Source organism: Triturus cristatus, chromosome 1_1 (genome assembly GCF_964204655.1).
Source record: "Triturus cristatus chromosome 1_1, aTriCri1.1, whole genome shotgun sequence".
Classification (NCBI taxonomy): domain Eukaryota; kingdom Metazoa; phylum Chordata; class Amphibia; order Caudata; family Salamandridae; genus Triturus; species Triturus cristatus.
The window spans coordinates 416,080,096-416,095,610 of NC_140579.1; the positions used below are offsets into that span (position 1 = coordinate 416,080,096).

Here is a 15,515-nt window from a genome sequence, read left to right on the forward strand (position 1 = left end):
ACTAATCAAGTAAATGACAACTACAAACCATTCGAAATTGACACAGTTGCCACCACAAGCATCTGTGCCAAGAAGAACTGAAGATCCTGTCACCCCTGAAAAAAAGAGAGCAAGTGAGCCCAAACATTGACCATGTTGAAGTGCCACACAGACCATGTGGCACAGTAAACCATTTACACACAGCAAAATAACTTTATTGAGTAAGGACACTGACAAAATAGACAAATGGAGCAACTGTCTTTATTCATAAATTGCACAGATAGTCACCATGAGAAGAGAAGAGTAAGGCACAAAATGCAGAGTATGTCCATGAGAAGCTGCACAGGCAAGGGCAAACCGCAGTGAACAACAAGGCCAGTGGCCAGGGCAGAGTGCAGAGCATGTCCATGAGAAGCTGCACAGGGAAGGGTCCAACAGAGCAGTGAACGGCAAGGCCAGTGGGCATGACAAACTGCAGACTGAGTCCATGAAAAGCTGCACAGGGAATGTGTGAGACTGTACCTTTCCATGGCCAGCAACACAGTCAGGGGGCAACAATGTGCAATACAGGCCCACCTGTGTGAGACACAGGTGTGTGAGGGTGACTAACACTCAGACTTGGCTGTCAGGCGGACTGGGAGCTGGCTGTGTCTCGGGGACTGTCGGGGCACTTAAAGGGGGAGAGAGCGGAAAAGCTAAGGTAGAGCTATCAGTGGCTTGGCAAGCTGGAGGGCTGTTTGGACCGGGTGGTGTAGTGGCACGTGGAGGTGGAGTCATGCAGACGAGAGTCACGGTGTGGCTGGGAGATTGTGGAGGGGTGCCCTTCCACTTCTTGGGGATCCTAAATGGCTTGCCTGACTTGGGATCAATGGGAAGTGGTGTGGGCACAACAGGCATGCACACCACCACTGCTACAGCAGGTGCAGTCGCTGGCAGCCCCTCTGGTGATGTGCTGGACCCAGCGGAACGCTTTGCCTTGCTTCACCTCTGTCCCCCTGTAGTGGAGGCCGCGTTTTAGATACATACATTGCTATGTTAGCATAAGCGCGTTAGATGTTAGAAACGCCATCTTGCCTCTTTTGCTGCTTTTGCACACGACACTGCAGAGACATGTTATTATTTGATAACTGCTTGCTTGCCTTTTCTTCACATGAGAACTGTCTGTTGTTCACATTCTTAGACATGCACTGCGACCTTGGTCTGAACATTGAGTGCAGAAACAGTCTGAGCCACCAAACAATGTATTTTTTTGAGTTCAGGTTGATCGGCCCACTCTCTAGCCATAACACGCACACAGCTGCAAATACCTGAAAGTCGAGAGCCTTTAATATTGCAGTTTGCATGCATTACACACACATTCTGGAGAAGAACTTTTCCAGGCGCAGAGCAAAGCTGATCCTGTGATGTGATTCACCTAAGCTGATCTTTACGGATTGGGGTTCTGAGGTGCGTTTTTGGTACACCACAATTCCCTGCAACACCCCCTTCCCCTGTTTACTAGGTATTACCCCTACAGTGCCCTCCGGCCCCTGCATCACTGGGCTTGGAATGGGAGTCAAGGTGGTTGGTGATACTGCCTTAGAGCCCTTCCTAGGTGTACCCTTGGCATGCACCACCTCCTTGGTGGGCACAGACACTGTACGATTATCTTTGCGCGATGCTTTAGGTGCAGTAGAGTCCTTGGATGGGGATGTCACTGAGGCATGTGTGCCTGAGGTCTGCTGCTTTGCTAATTGTCCACAAGTGTCGCCTGACGGGCTTTTCTCCCTGCGCTCTGGGGTGCCTTTGGTCTTCTGTGGGTATGGTGTCTGCGCACGGGACCGCTTGGGTTGCTGCTGCTGTGTGCTTTGTGTACTGTATCGTGATGTATGTGGACCGTGGTCACTATCGTCAGACGTGGCCACTGCCCGGGGGGGGGACAAAGGGACTGGAGCTGGACTTTGAGAATGTGCCTGTTGCAGGGCAGACATCACTGTTGATGGCAAAGCCTGGACTGTCTGGTGCAGCCCACCCACGTCGGAATGTATGCCCTCCATGAAAGCAACCACCTGGGCCAATTTCTTGTCGTGGTCAATGAAGGCATTGATGAGAGCTGTCTGGCCTACACACAGCTGGCACAAAAGGTCCACAGACTCAGCACTGATGGCAGCTGGAGGACAGGGGCAGGGGCAGCGGTGCCAGGGGTGAAGGACATCCTTTCCCTCTTACTGAGGCGGACACAGGCAGCACCAGAGGAAGTGGCTGGGAGGGTGGGCAATGGCCGCTGTGTGGTGGAAGTTGATGCAGAGTCCCCGTTCCCTGTGCCCTCCAACATGGACACATCCCAGCTGGCATCGGATGATGTGGTGCTTTGCGTCTCAGGCTGGGACTCCTCCAGCAGACTCCTGTCCCCTTCTGATGCGCTGGTGACATCTGTGTCACTGGGCTACTGGGCAGCTGTGGTGCTAGTTTCACCCCCACTGGTGTCCATCTCCTGTCCCTCCGTAATCACATGTGATGCTGCATGGGAGAGAGAGATGTAGGTTCAGGTCAGACGCAAAAACAGAACAAACATATGCAAGCAATGCATGACAAAAGTAGAGCAAATCTACATGTTGCACACCACACTGTGCAATCACATTGTGCCAACTCACTACATAGACTCAAGCAGTGCGTGGAAACTGGAAACTCAGGCATGAGTGAGCCATGTGATGACCACACAGCACAACACCCTGCTTGTGGCTCTGTTCAAACAGACACACAACTAGTTCTGAGCAAATCTAGGGACATGATGGGGGCACAGTACTTGTTGCCAATGACAGCACTGGATGGAACAGGAGGGGACAACACAGACCCAGACTACAACATGACAGTCCACAATGGACATTAGTCCATGCCACACACCATGTCGTACCTTGGGGACAATAGAATGCTGCACATTGCTGTAAGATGTCTAGCCCTCCCCAATATGGGCGCATGCAATGGACGCATTGATGTACGCACAGTCAGATTGGGCACACTGCTGTTCCCTCCCATGGGATTCCCAAGACTACACCAATGCAGAAGAAACCTGAAGAGCACGACTAAGGATGTAATGTGAAGGCACAGCATCCAAATCTACTTTGCAAGTACAGGTAGGGCAAATGCATGCCACAGGCACCCAGGCCAGCAGCCACTTACATGCCACAGCATCACACTACCAACATCACAGAGGCCAGCGCTGGCACAGGCTCTGTACACATGCAGCCACTCCCATCCAAAGTCAGACTTCCCAAATGCTCACCCCTGGCTTGCTGCTGATGCTCCTTCAAATGTGCATCCAGCTCAGGCTGTGTCACTGCCAAGATGCGCCCCATTAGTGGTGTCATGCTGCGCCATGCCAGATGGCCAGTGCGAGGAAGCAGCCCCAGGGTCATCTCCGCCACATTCTTTGCCAGCCGGCTGATGTCGTCCCATCTCTTGTGGCTGTGGATGCGCAGTTGGTTTGAGACCCCCAGGGCTCGCACCTTCGCTGCAATGGCCCTCCACACGGCCTTACGCTGGTGTACCTTGAGCTGCAGGCATGGGAGACGAGAGGGAGAAATGATCAGGGACACAGTGCCATGTACAGACATCTATCAGTATGGCAGCAAGATACAACATCATCACATATCCAACGATAGGTCAATCAGAGACTATATTACAACCCACATGGGACCCCTGCATGGGAAAAGCTGATGTTAAAGCATGCAGGTGTGAGGGGGAACACAGTCCCTGCACATCTCACACACATGCAGGATGCCAGCAATGAAACACCCACATAGCCTGCCCACATCTCCAGTCCATTGTTTGCTTGAGCAACACATACATCACATGTCAACCTGTGTTTGTGGGTGGACTCACTGTGTCCAAGACTGCGCAGCCATCAATGTCCCTGTCTTGTGAATATTTGAATGTGTCATGGTGAACACATGGATGGACATAAGATCACAAATCCAAGATGGACCATAGCTGGAGTGATATGTGACAAGACTGATGTCATACTCTGTAAGTTGAGTGAGTTGTCCTTGTCTTTGTAGGCGGGGACTGTGCAGGCCAGCTGGGCTCACACTGAGATGGATTACAGGGGCACACACAGACATCCAGCCAAGCAATCACTGTCCTGACTACAGCATGAACAACCTCCTGTGCCACTGTTTGGTTGACAACACAACACAGGTCACTCATACATACATGTGCAGGGAGGGAAAGCTGTGGCATTGGGTACACAAACCCTCCCACTGGAGACAGCATGTCAGGCAGTGCATGACACTACCCCACACTCCCAGGCACATACTGCATCAGTCCACTACATGTGTGGCCCCCTGCCATACCACACAACTGTTGAAGACTTACCATGACATTTGGGGCACCATATAGCCTTGGGTACTGTGTGAGCACCTCGTCCACCAGGACCTACAGCTCCTCGCTCGTGAAGGGACTGGCACGGATCTTCTCTATGCTTGCCATCACTGTGGACGTGAGACAACAGCAGGGGATTTTGGTGGCAAGGGTTCCCAGGCAGCAGTCCCTGGAGGCAGCAGCAGGTGAGGGGTCTCAGGCAGGAGGCTCTGTGAGCAGTGGCAATATGAGGCTCACTCCCACATATATGGCTCCTGGGGTCGTTTCAAAGGTGCCAAGCTGCAGCAATTGGTGGTCCAGGTCTGACTCTTTCAAATGCATCCAATGTTCGCCTCCGCGGTGGCGGAGCACGCCTACCGCGATCTTCAAAATTGCATTATGTCACCACAATCATGGCTCCCATTGGCTGTAAGGGCATGCTCCATGGCGGTGCTACAATGCTGGGGCCTGGGCTGCGCTACCGCGATGGTGCATCTTTCAAATGCAGCCAGTGACCACCTCCGCGGTGGCGGAGCACGCCTACCGCGAGCTTCAAAATTGCATTATGTCACCACAATCATGGCTCCCATTGGCTGTAAGGGCATGCTCCATGGCGGTGATACAAAGCTGGGGCCCGGGGTGCGCTACCGCGATGGTGCATCTTTCAAATGCAGCCAATGACCGCCTCCGCGGTGGCGGAGCACGCCTACCACGATCTTCAAAATTGCATCATGCCACCGCTATCGAGCTTCGCATTGGCTCTAAGGCGAGCTCCATGGCGGTGTAACACCGCAGGGGCCCGGTGTGTGCTACTGCGATTTTAGTGGCGGAGCCTGCCAACCGCCATTTCCACATGTCTCCATGCCTATGACTATTGCACTTGTGTGAATAGGGGTGCTGGTGACACATCGCCGGTGCCAGGCAGTAGCTACCGCGATATGAGTGCTGTAGGAGAGTAGGATCTGCACTTATGTTGCCCCCACTTTTTTTCTGATGTTTACACTGGTTTCTGGCTATAGTCTGGCTGGGTCCCTGCTAATCAGGGCCCCAGCCTCTCTGTTCTCTCTAAACAACTTGGAGTGCACATTAGATGCACTAGTGATTGGATACTGTGGTACCTTATGAGCCCCTAGTATATGGTACCTTAGGTACCAAGGGCATATGTACTTTACAGGCCTACCAGGGGCTGAAGCATGTATTATGCCACCCCTGGGAAGCAGACTAAATCTGACACCACAGGCCTGCTACTGCAGCCTGGGTGAGGTAGTGTTAGCACTCCTCTCTCCTTACACACACATATAAACCTATCAGTCACCCCTAAGGCAGGCCCTATCAATCCTGAGGGCAGGGTGTTGGGTTCCATGTGAGGGGGTGTCTCTGCCTGAGCAGGGCCCCTCAGCAGCTCTCAGAGTCCATCCTCTGTGGCTGTTTGTGGATGCGGTTAAACCATATACTCTTAAGTGCATTATAACCTAGCGGTAAATGCTAACTTTGGAATGGCTGCATCAAAACATGTCGTGTTTGGTGTCAAACGCTTTGGAATCATACCCCCACACCAGTAACTGGTGTGGGAGTATGATCCCACCTTACTAGAGGGATAGACATGTACCCACTGTGGAAACACAGTAGAATCCTGAAGAGCCCTGGCATCACAAAATGGATGCCACCAGTCACAGACACTGGGCTGGCCTCCTGCTGCTGACTGAAACTCGCAGTGGAGGAGGCCCAACAATAGGCATCCTGTCACAGGGAGGTGTGGTCACCTCCCAGACAGGGTTTAGTGTATTGGGGCTGGGTGGGTGCACTCCTAGAGTGCTTTGAAGTCCTGCACTGGGGGAGCAGTAGGCTCCTCTGTGCATATGCCAGCTCAAACCGGTTCGGGGCTACCAGCCCCTGCTCGGGTGCGAAACTGGACAAAGGGAAGTGGGTGTAGCCACACACTCCCCTGACCCTCTCATAGGTGGGGTCATAGAGCTAGTCCCTCACTTCCTTGTAGCATAAGTTAGGGAACCCTTGCCATTGCAAACTAGATGTCCCTGGGTGACGCTCTGAAGAAGAATCCTGGACCTTCGACCTTCCACTACCTCTGGAGTCAAGGAGTGACTCCCCTGCTTGGCAGGCACCCAATCTTTGAATCAACAGTCGCAAAGTTTCCCGCTCCCGCCAGAGTCCGAAGTCCCTGCAGCCCCAGAAGTGGATTTCCTGACTTTTCCAAGGCCATCGTGAATCCCCAGTGACGCTGAGGCAAGTGGACCCCACGAGTGACGAGGAACCGCAATACCTGGGTAGCAGGCACTATTTTCAAGTGCAACCCCTTCACGACGTTCTATGAACCTGTACTTTGGACAACATGTGGCCCAAGTCTCCAGCAGGATTTCCACCAAAGATCCGAAGCCTACCCCGTCCCGAGTGACCGTGGGCCTCTCTTCAGTGAATCCTCCAGAGGCATCTTTGCGATCCCTTGCCGATTGGCTTGTGGGTCCCCTGAAGACTTTTCTACAAAACCAAAGGACTCCCCTGATTGCTCCAGGCCTGCCCTGACTTACCCTCACTGGGTGAGTCCCTCAGATCTTGCTGGTCTGCACCGCTGACTTTTTACACTTTCCAGGAGACTTATTGTTGCAAAGGCTTGTTGACTCTAATCTGGTTGCCAACACCTCAGTAAGCTGCAAACTTTGTGGGACACGCTGAATCCAGCTCCTGGTCATCGTCAATGCCTCCTGGACCTCGTGGCTGAAGAGTCAAGACACCTGTGATCACCTGAAATCACCCGACGACTGTGGGCATCCATCTTCCTTGCTCCGGGTCACTGCCAAGTGACTTTGAACACTGTCCCCTCTGCTTTCAGGTCTTCCTTTTGCTGAATCCAGCCTTGGATTCCACCGGACACTTCTCCTGTCTTCACAAGCAGCAAGTCTTCTTTGGCTCCCATTAAAAACGACGCCGCAACCCGACACCAAAAGACACCTATGCACCCGGCTTCCCTGGGTGAGGTAACTCCAGCACTACGGTGCTCCTATGTGTGTTGGCTCTAGAACTTCTTAGCCTGTAAGTGACTTGCTTGTAGACTCTCCCGAAGTATCCTAAAACTTTCAAATTCCAACTGCGACTTGCTCCATTGAAGTCAATTGGGATCCGCGGCTGTGTTCTCACACTGCATGCGTCTCCCGTGGGTCCTTTACTTACCTGCCTTGGGTGGATTAGTGAGGCTCCAGCGCTTCTGAAGGCCCTAGGCCTTGTCCCCTCGCAAGTGGATATTCCTAAGTCTCTTTTTTAATATATGGTCTGGTACGCCCCTAGGGCCCCAGCCATATTTGTTCTTAACTTGTTGCGAAATGTTGATTTGTGCATATTTCCTTGACTTCTAATCTCATAAAGAGATTAGTAGAGTGTGTCTAGCAATAAATACATATATATTTTATATATATACCTGTGTGGTGTCCTTTCATTTAGTAATTCAAGAGATTATAAGGTAAAACAAGCTGCTTTACATTCCTCAGAGACTTAGCCTGAAGGCTGCTCTCCACAGCTACCACTAGGATAGCTTTCTTTAAAAGCTTGTCTTAAACCTATCTACCATAAGAGTCGAATTGTACTGGTGCAAGGTGGCCACTTTAGTGACCAGCATATACCAGGCCAACTTCTCACAGTACACCAAACATCACATAAAATATGATACCGTTTTTTTAACATTTGGAAGCTTTGGCATTAATATGTCACGGTATAGCACTGCACTGAGAAGTACTTATTAATAGTGATAGTTTTTAAGCATGAACTTAAAACCATTCCTGACCCCATCCCCGCACGGGGACAGTGAGAAGAGAGAACAAGAGGCAAGACAGTTGTCATGTGAGCCCAGTATGTGGCCCAGATTATTACAGAACAATGTTTTAGTCTATTAAATTGAACACAAATAGATTTTGTAAAGCAGGTAATCTGAACTCGTGCATTTAAAAGTGCTTTCATACATGATTATAAAGAAAAAAGAGCTTTGGTTCAATAAAGTATTTGCCTAAGATCACACAATTTAAGTGGGAAGCTATATTTGTCCAGGGTTTCTGGTTTCCCTTATTATAGACCTATTTTTCTCTCCTTTTTATGTTAATGCTTTGCTTTTACGTTTTTGTGCATTTTTCTGCAATCCATAAATAGCGCAAACTCGACCCATAGGTATTGGAGCACTGTACATGAGCACCGGTTATGTCACACAAACTCACATTCATTTGTAAGACACTGGGAGATTAAATGATAAGGCACAATCACAGGTTGTTCAGCTGACGCCAACCCTCGAACCTGGTGCCACATCCTGAGTCGAGCACATGTGGCAGGCAGAAGCCTCATGAAAGCTCGGCTCGCCTTGGGCTTGAGGTTCTACCAGGACCCTGAGCTGAGCCAATCAGACTTCAGCCTGGCTCGAGCGTTAAATTGCTCGCACACTTTTTGCAGGACGTGGCAAACCCAGTATAATTTTTTTTTTAAATCATGTGCTCATGTTCAGCAAAAGGGCGATTTCCTGCGCATACAGTGTGTAACAGACTAAAAAAGGCAGGGATTTCAGAAAATGTAATCTTCACTTATAAGCACAAACAATGACACTTCTAACAATTGTGACAAAAATGAGAAACTGAGATTTTGTTCTTTAGCCTCTTGTCATTTTGAGGACACTTTGCCAGTAATGTCATGTTAGAGGGGGCGTTTATTACTGCACTGCAGATGTGCACAATGACACCTGAGAGCACAGGTCTAGGGCGCGAAATAAACCAGTTTGAAAATGGAATGTCAACGCAGAAGTTCTGAACCACTACTGTGTGTGCTCCCAAATCCTTCTTGGAACGCTTCCACGTTGTGTAGTTCAGCGACTGCCCGTATAGGGCGTGTTAACGGGGCGGTGACGTGGGGCAGAAGAGGGGTAGGGTGGGGGCATGCAAAATTTGGCATACGGCCGATTGCAGGTAAGTTACGAAACAAATAAAGAAAACGAATTTCGTTGCGCGCGCAGCATCGCCAAATGCGCACAACAAAATTTGTTTTCTTTATTTTCTTCGTAACTTACCTGTGATGCAGCGCGGAGTGCAAAATCCCTCCCTACTGTCACGGACTAAAAGATCTCACACACGCACACTATCCATACATTCGCTGGTGGGGCCCATAACACCAACACACACTCAGCATTAGTCCGTGCGAGAGGCGATTATCCTTCTAAGCGCTGAATAATGAGGGAGGAAGATACCACTTTACCCTAATGAGCATCCAACCTACAAACCCTTCTTATACTCATTAGGCCCTAGATTCCACATTTGGTATTCCCCTCATAACCGGGACGGATCTGTTAGTTGTAGATTTAAGTGAATTTCTAATACTCTAATTAACCTTTTCATTAACACATTTCAATGAATAAACAACCCAACTCATTTCTGTAGATATTCAAATCCAAATTTATATTAATATTGCAGATTAAATCATTCATTTGATCAAGTTGCCATTCATATTTACCTATTCTGGCTAAAGTCGTCCTCTATGTCAAATTTTGCAGTCTCGCAAATCTATGCCCATCAATTTCAGCAGATTCAGTTCATCAGGAGTTTGGGCATTAATTCAGTCCGTCAAAGATTCAGGCTAACAGCTGTCCTGCAGTGTCACCGTCCTCTCCGTCAGCATATCATCAGGAAATCTAAGGAGCGACATTCCGACCTCTCTATTCTATGGGTATTTATAATAATTTCAATAGCGAAATGTAACAAAATTGAGTTTTAAACTGTTCTGATTGGCTGATCAGGGGTCAACCTCTCCGTTCCCATAAGGTTTAGTCCATGTTGTCGGGATACTTGCTGGTTCCGGTTGTTTAATAAAGTCTTTTGTCTGTAGCGCTGGCACCATTCCCAATGGCCTTGATAAGTACAGCTTGCCTGGGGTCAGGACAGGGCCATTGTCGCTCATCTTTTTAGCGCAGGCGCACTTCACCCAAGCCTGGTTCAGCGTCGGCAGTCGGGTTAGGCACCAAAAGCAGCCATCATTCGATAGGCCAGAATAGTTAACTTAAGCAAAGAAACACAAAAACGTAATTAATACATAGAAATGACTATTTAAATGTTATTCCCTCGCTAATAGCCATATGTGTGTGTATTTATCTAGCCACAAGCAACACTCAATGCGGTTTATACTTACTAAATAAAGCACGAATCACAATTATATCACCAAAGCGACATATATCATGCAATGTTCTAATTATCTATCATTAGCATACGTACGGAATTTAGTTCACGTCATTAATTAGGCCATGCAGATGCAAATCCCGTGTGTATTTTGGTCATTAATAAGGTTGATTTAGTTATTTCCACATCACTCCAAATCGTTAGTACAATTATAATTAATTAATTAATCTAATTAATAAAACGACATGCAAAATGGGGTGGGTATACAAAATTTTGCATAACCTGCTCCAGCAATCCCCCCTTTGGTGATTTTATCACCACACCACCCACAATTTTGTTCTGTCTTTACGAAATCTTTAAAATGTTTTCTTGCTCTTAATCATAATTCAGTTTCACCTACGTCTTCTTCTCTTTTTACTGATTCATACATACTCTCCTTCCACTCCTCCAATTCTATTTCTTCAATTTCTCTTTCTTGTTTCTTATCTTTTCTTTTTGAATTTTCTTTTTATTATGTTCTTATTTTTCTTGTTTCTACAGCACATACAACATAATCTTATCATTAAAACTATGCAGATTACACATGTTAGTGGAAACAATATTTTACCTATAAGAGTACTACCTATTTTTACTAAGAAATTCTTAATAGCAGCTATTTTCTTTCCAATTCTATCCCAAACACTTTCAACCTCCAGTGGTGCAAGTTCATCATGCAATTCAGTAATATTCTTAATATAAGTTTTCAGATCTTTGCTTTCGTCAGGAATGTAAGTACAACAATGTTGAACTTTCAGCATTCCAGACTCCACCCTCTTTTGCCAATAATATATCAAGGGCAAGTCGATTTTTGCATTACCATAGCACGCATGGCTACCATTTCAGTGTTAACCAATAAAAATACTCCAGCGGTGCTTGTTGACAAGCGATCCACTACTGTTGATAATTTTCTAATTTTGTTCGCATTCAGAGTTATTCCCACTGCTGGTATCAATGCCTGAAAAATATTACCTACAATTTCTGCCCAAGATTCTCTCTTGGTTCTAGCTCCATATGACAGATTTTTGGAAAGACCAGGCCTACATAACATGTGCCATACCAATGGTCTGGCAAACGATAATATGCCCTGTTCCCGCAAATAAAATATAATCCAGGAAAGACAGGATCTCTTCCACCTTTGAATCCCCATCCACTCATGATTCGATACGTATCATGGCACTCACTATTACCTAGAAAATAATTATCATACGCAGTTTGATTCCTTCGAATGCAAAATTTCCCTTTCTGAGGCCAATCTAAAGCTATAGTTGGACTAGCTTCTCCTTTCAAATGTTTTTCTTTCTCTATATCCCAGATTGTTTTCTCCACTTTCCCTTCTGCTGCTTTTCTTTGCATTTTCAATCTTCTTTCCTCAACCATGTCTAAGAATGTCTTTTCCTCCTTCTTCAAACTGCATGTTAGATTGTTTCTAAAAATATATTCTAATGTTAGTTCCTTAGTTTCTAAAAAGAATTCACCTAATACCTTAGCAGGTTTTACTTTGTTCAATTTATTATAAGAAGGCACTTGCGCAAAAATGTTATCTACATCTGAAAAATAATATTCTAATTTCCCTGTCTCATAAAACAAACTAGCTATTACACTACATGTTATTCCATATGTTGCCGGAAGGTGATGATATGTCACTCCCTCAGAAACAGATGCAGGTAACTGCATAAATACGTAGCAGTCCCGTACGTCCATTGTCTTTACATATTCATACAATAATTTTGAAAACACATTATTAGAAAAATCTGTTATTGACCTGTCTTTATGCAAATAATTATTATCTATTCTAGTTGGAACTACCTTTGGAATTTTCCCTATATTAGTTTTGTTCTCACTATGTCCTTCTAATGTATCTATAGTGGCCTTAAAAGAAATGACAAGAGCAAGGATGCTCCATAAAAGCATTAATAATCCTGTACAACAACAACACATTTTACACCATCTTTTCATGAATGTACATCTACCTTTACTACTTTCTATGTTAGCCATCTTGTTAAACTGGACCGTGTCTTTTGACTTAGTCTCTTTTACTTCACAACTAGTTTTTCTAACCTAAGGTTCTAACACCTATTTGGTTCTACCAGTCACTATCTTTTAATTCAATATCTTGTTTTCTTCATCAATAATTTTCTTAACTTATTCAGTTTGGCATCTCATCGTTCTTCACTGTCCTCTCGTCTTCTAAATATGGATTTTCCTGAACTTCCGTTTCTTCCTCTCCAATGTCGGACAAGAGAACTCTCAGGATTTCCGATTCTATTTCATCCTCAACCACTTTCAGTACAGTCTCCTCTGGACTTCCTTGACTATCTGCCTCTTCTCCCTGTTCAGGCAGAGCCACGTACGTCCATTCTGGTGACTTATACTTCTGGTTAGGTTTCCTTGTTCTTCTACTCTCTTTGTCTTCAGTTAATTCGTCTTCTTTTGATTTTTCTTGACTTGTCACTTCATTCACCTGTTCAGCTCTTGGTGAATTCACTCTTGTCAATCGATATCTCAGTTTCCTTATTTTATTGGGCCAAACATCATCTCTTGCAACTCTTTTTACTTTGCTCCCTTTGTCATTCTTTTCATTCCGCCAAGCTCTCTTTCTTAGAACTCGACCTTCAGGTATTTAATTTTCACTCTCTTCAGACTCTGTCTCAACTTGCTTTGTCTTTTCAGCAACTTCAGCAACTTCTTTCCATCACTTGTTTTGTTTTCCCTACTTCTGTCCCTCCTCAGGTCTCCGACACGCAATCTTCCTGCTGGCTACTTGTCCCTTCACCTAACTGGATGTTGCAGTTCCCTACACCTCCTCAGGGGTCTTCCGCAGAAATCTGTCGCTCTCTCTCTGTACCTGTCCCTTGTTCACTTAGATTTTTACTTCAGGTGGAATTTCTCTCAGTCTCTCATCTGGTACTTGCTTTTCACGAATTTCTTTTGTTGCGTCTTCAGTACTCTTTCCCCTTTTCTTCCTGTGTTCCTTCTTGGAACCCTGCGCTTCTTGCTCGTTTCCAGAATCGCTAGATTCGGAAATCTGCAATCTTCTTCTCAGAGCGATACTTCTGGGGACTAAAGCTGATCTTTGTTCTGTTTCCCCCCTTTCAGAGTTTCCTTGTGTCTTTGACCCCTCGTCACCTGATTCAGTGCTTGATTCTGATTCATCAAAGTATTCTTTTCCTGTGCTGTCCACCGGATTTGGAATTCTCAATGTATGACTGGCATAGATCCAGTTTTTCAGTCCAGCACACTTCACAGCTGTGGTCGTGGTCAAAATAACTTGTCGTGGTTTTCCCCACCTTGGAACCAGACAATTTCTTCTTCTGTGGACTTGCTTCTTTTCAAGTGTGGTGGCATCTGGTCCAACCTGATAAAACACAGAATGAACTGCGTCAGCCAGGCCTTTACAGTATTCCAACACCATGTCATCAGTTATTGTCATCAGCTTGTTGACTGGTATAAACACATGTCTCATTGCGCGTCCCATGATTATTTCATGAGGACTCAATCCTGTAGTTCTGTCTGGAATTGACCTTATTGTCATTAGTACTAGAGGCAAGACATCAGGCCATTTCATACCTGTGGCCAAACACATTTTCCCTATTCTATTTTTGATAGTACCATTCATCTGTTCAACCACACCAGAAGCCTCTGGTCGGTAGGCACAATGTAGTTTTTGTTGTACATTCAATGCTTCACAAATTAATCCTACAATCTCATTATGAAAATGTCCTCCTCGGTCTGACTCAATTGTCACTGGGAACCCGAACCTGGGGATAAATTCTCTCAACAGTAGCTTGGCTGCTGTCAACCCATCATTTCTTCTTGTTGGGAATGCTTCCACCCACCTGGACAATAGGCAGACCTCAGTCTGTTACAGGGAGGCATCTCAATGAAATCTACTTGCATTCTGGTGAAAGGCCCTCCTTCTCGACCTATTGTTCCCAGACTCACTACTGTCTTCCTTCCAGGATTGTACTGCTGACATATTAAGCATCTCTGACAAAGACTTTCTGCCACAAGTCTGAATGTTGCATTGTACCAGGTCTGCTTAAATGACCTGATCATGACATCCCTCCCAATACGTCCCTGGCCATGATACATCCGTGCCATGGTAGACATCATGCTATCAGGCATAACAGGTCTTCCGTCTCGATAAACCCACACATGATCCTTTTCCCTTGGGGCACATCCTGCTTTTACCCACTGTCTCATTTCCTCATCTCCTGCCTCATCCTGCAATTGTTTTACTTCTTCCCAAGTTCCCACAATGTTAGTGAACATCAATGAGCAAGAAGACATTTCTCTTTCCTTAGCCCGATTGACCGAATTCTGATTTCGTGCACAATACTGTGCCATGTCGTTTGCATACCTGTTCCCGGTGGCAATATAATCACCACCTTGACTATGTGCAACACATTTTACAACAGCCAATTGTTTAGGCAGCTGTATTGCCTCAAGCAATTTTCCAACCACTTCTGCATTCTTAATGGGAGTTCCACTCGAGGTCAGGAAACCTCTTTGTAGCCATAGTTGGCCGAAGTCGTGTATGATTCCAAAGCCATACTGGCTGTCAGTTATCACAGTCACTCTCACACTCTTCCCAATCTTGCATGCTCTAGTCAAAGCCACAAGTTCAGCTACTTGAGCTGATTTCACTCCTTTCAAATATGATGCTTCAATTACTGCTGCGACTGTGCATACTGCATACGCTGCACTCAGCACTCCTTCATCTGTTCTCAAACATAACCCATCAACGAACATCACATAATCACTTTCTGGCAAAGGTACGTCCTTTATATCTGGTTGTGGTTTTGTACAAAAATCAAGTACATCCAGACAATCATGATCAACTTCGTCTCTTACTTCCACAATCTCAGCATCAGGCAACAATGTTGCAGGATTCACATTCACACATCTTGCAAGACTCACATTAGTTGCACCTAATATGACCTTCTCATACTTAGTCAGCCGACTGTGTGTCATATACGGAGTACGACTCCTGCTCAACAGAATCGC

At 46.3% G+C, this 15,515-nt stretch overlaps 1 long non-coding RNA gene across 1 annotated transcript in view; it reads right to left on the bottom strand.

The window, feature by feature from the left end:
• Positions 1 to 300: 300 nt before the first annotated feature.
• LOC146870341 (uncharacterized) overlaps positions 301 to 15,515 on the bottom strand; it is a 96,500-nt gene continuing 81,285 nt past the window's right edge. The window contains exons 2-3 of the long non-coding RNA XR_014959379.1: positions 3,242 to 3,512; positions 301 to 2,478 (exon numbers count right to left, since the gene is read on the bottom strand). This is a non-coding gene — a long non-coding RNA (uncharacterized LOC146870341). The remainder of the gene's footprint in view (positions 2,479 to 3,241; positions 3,513 to 15,515) is intronic.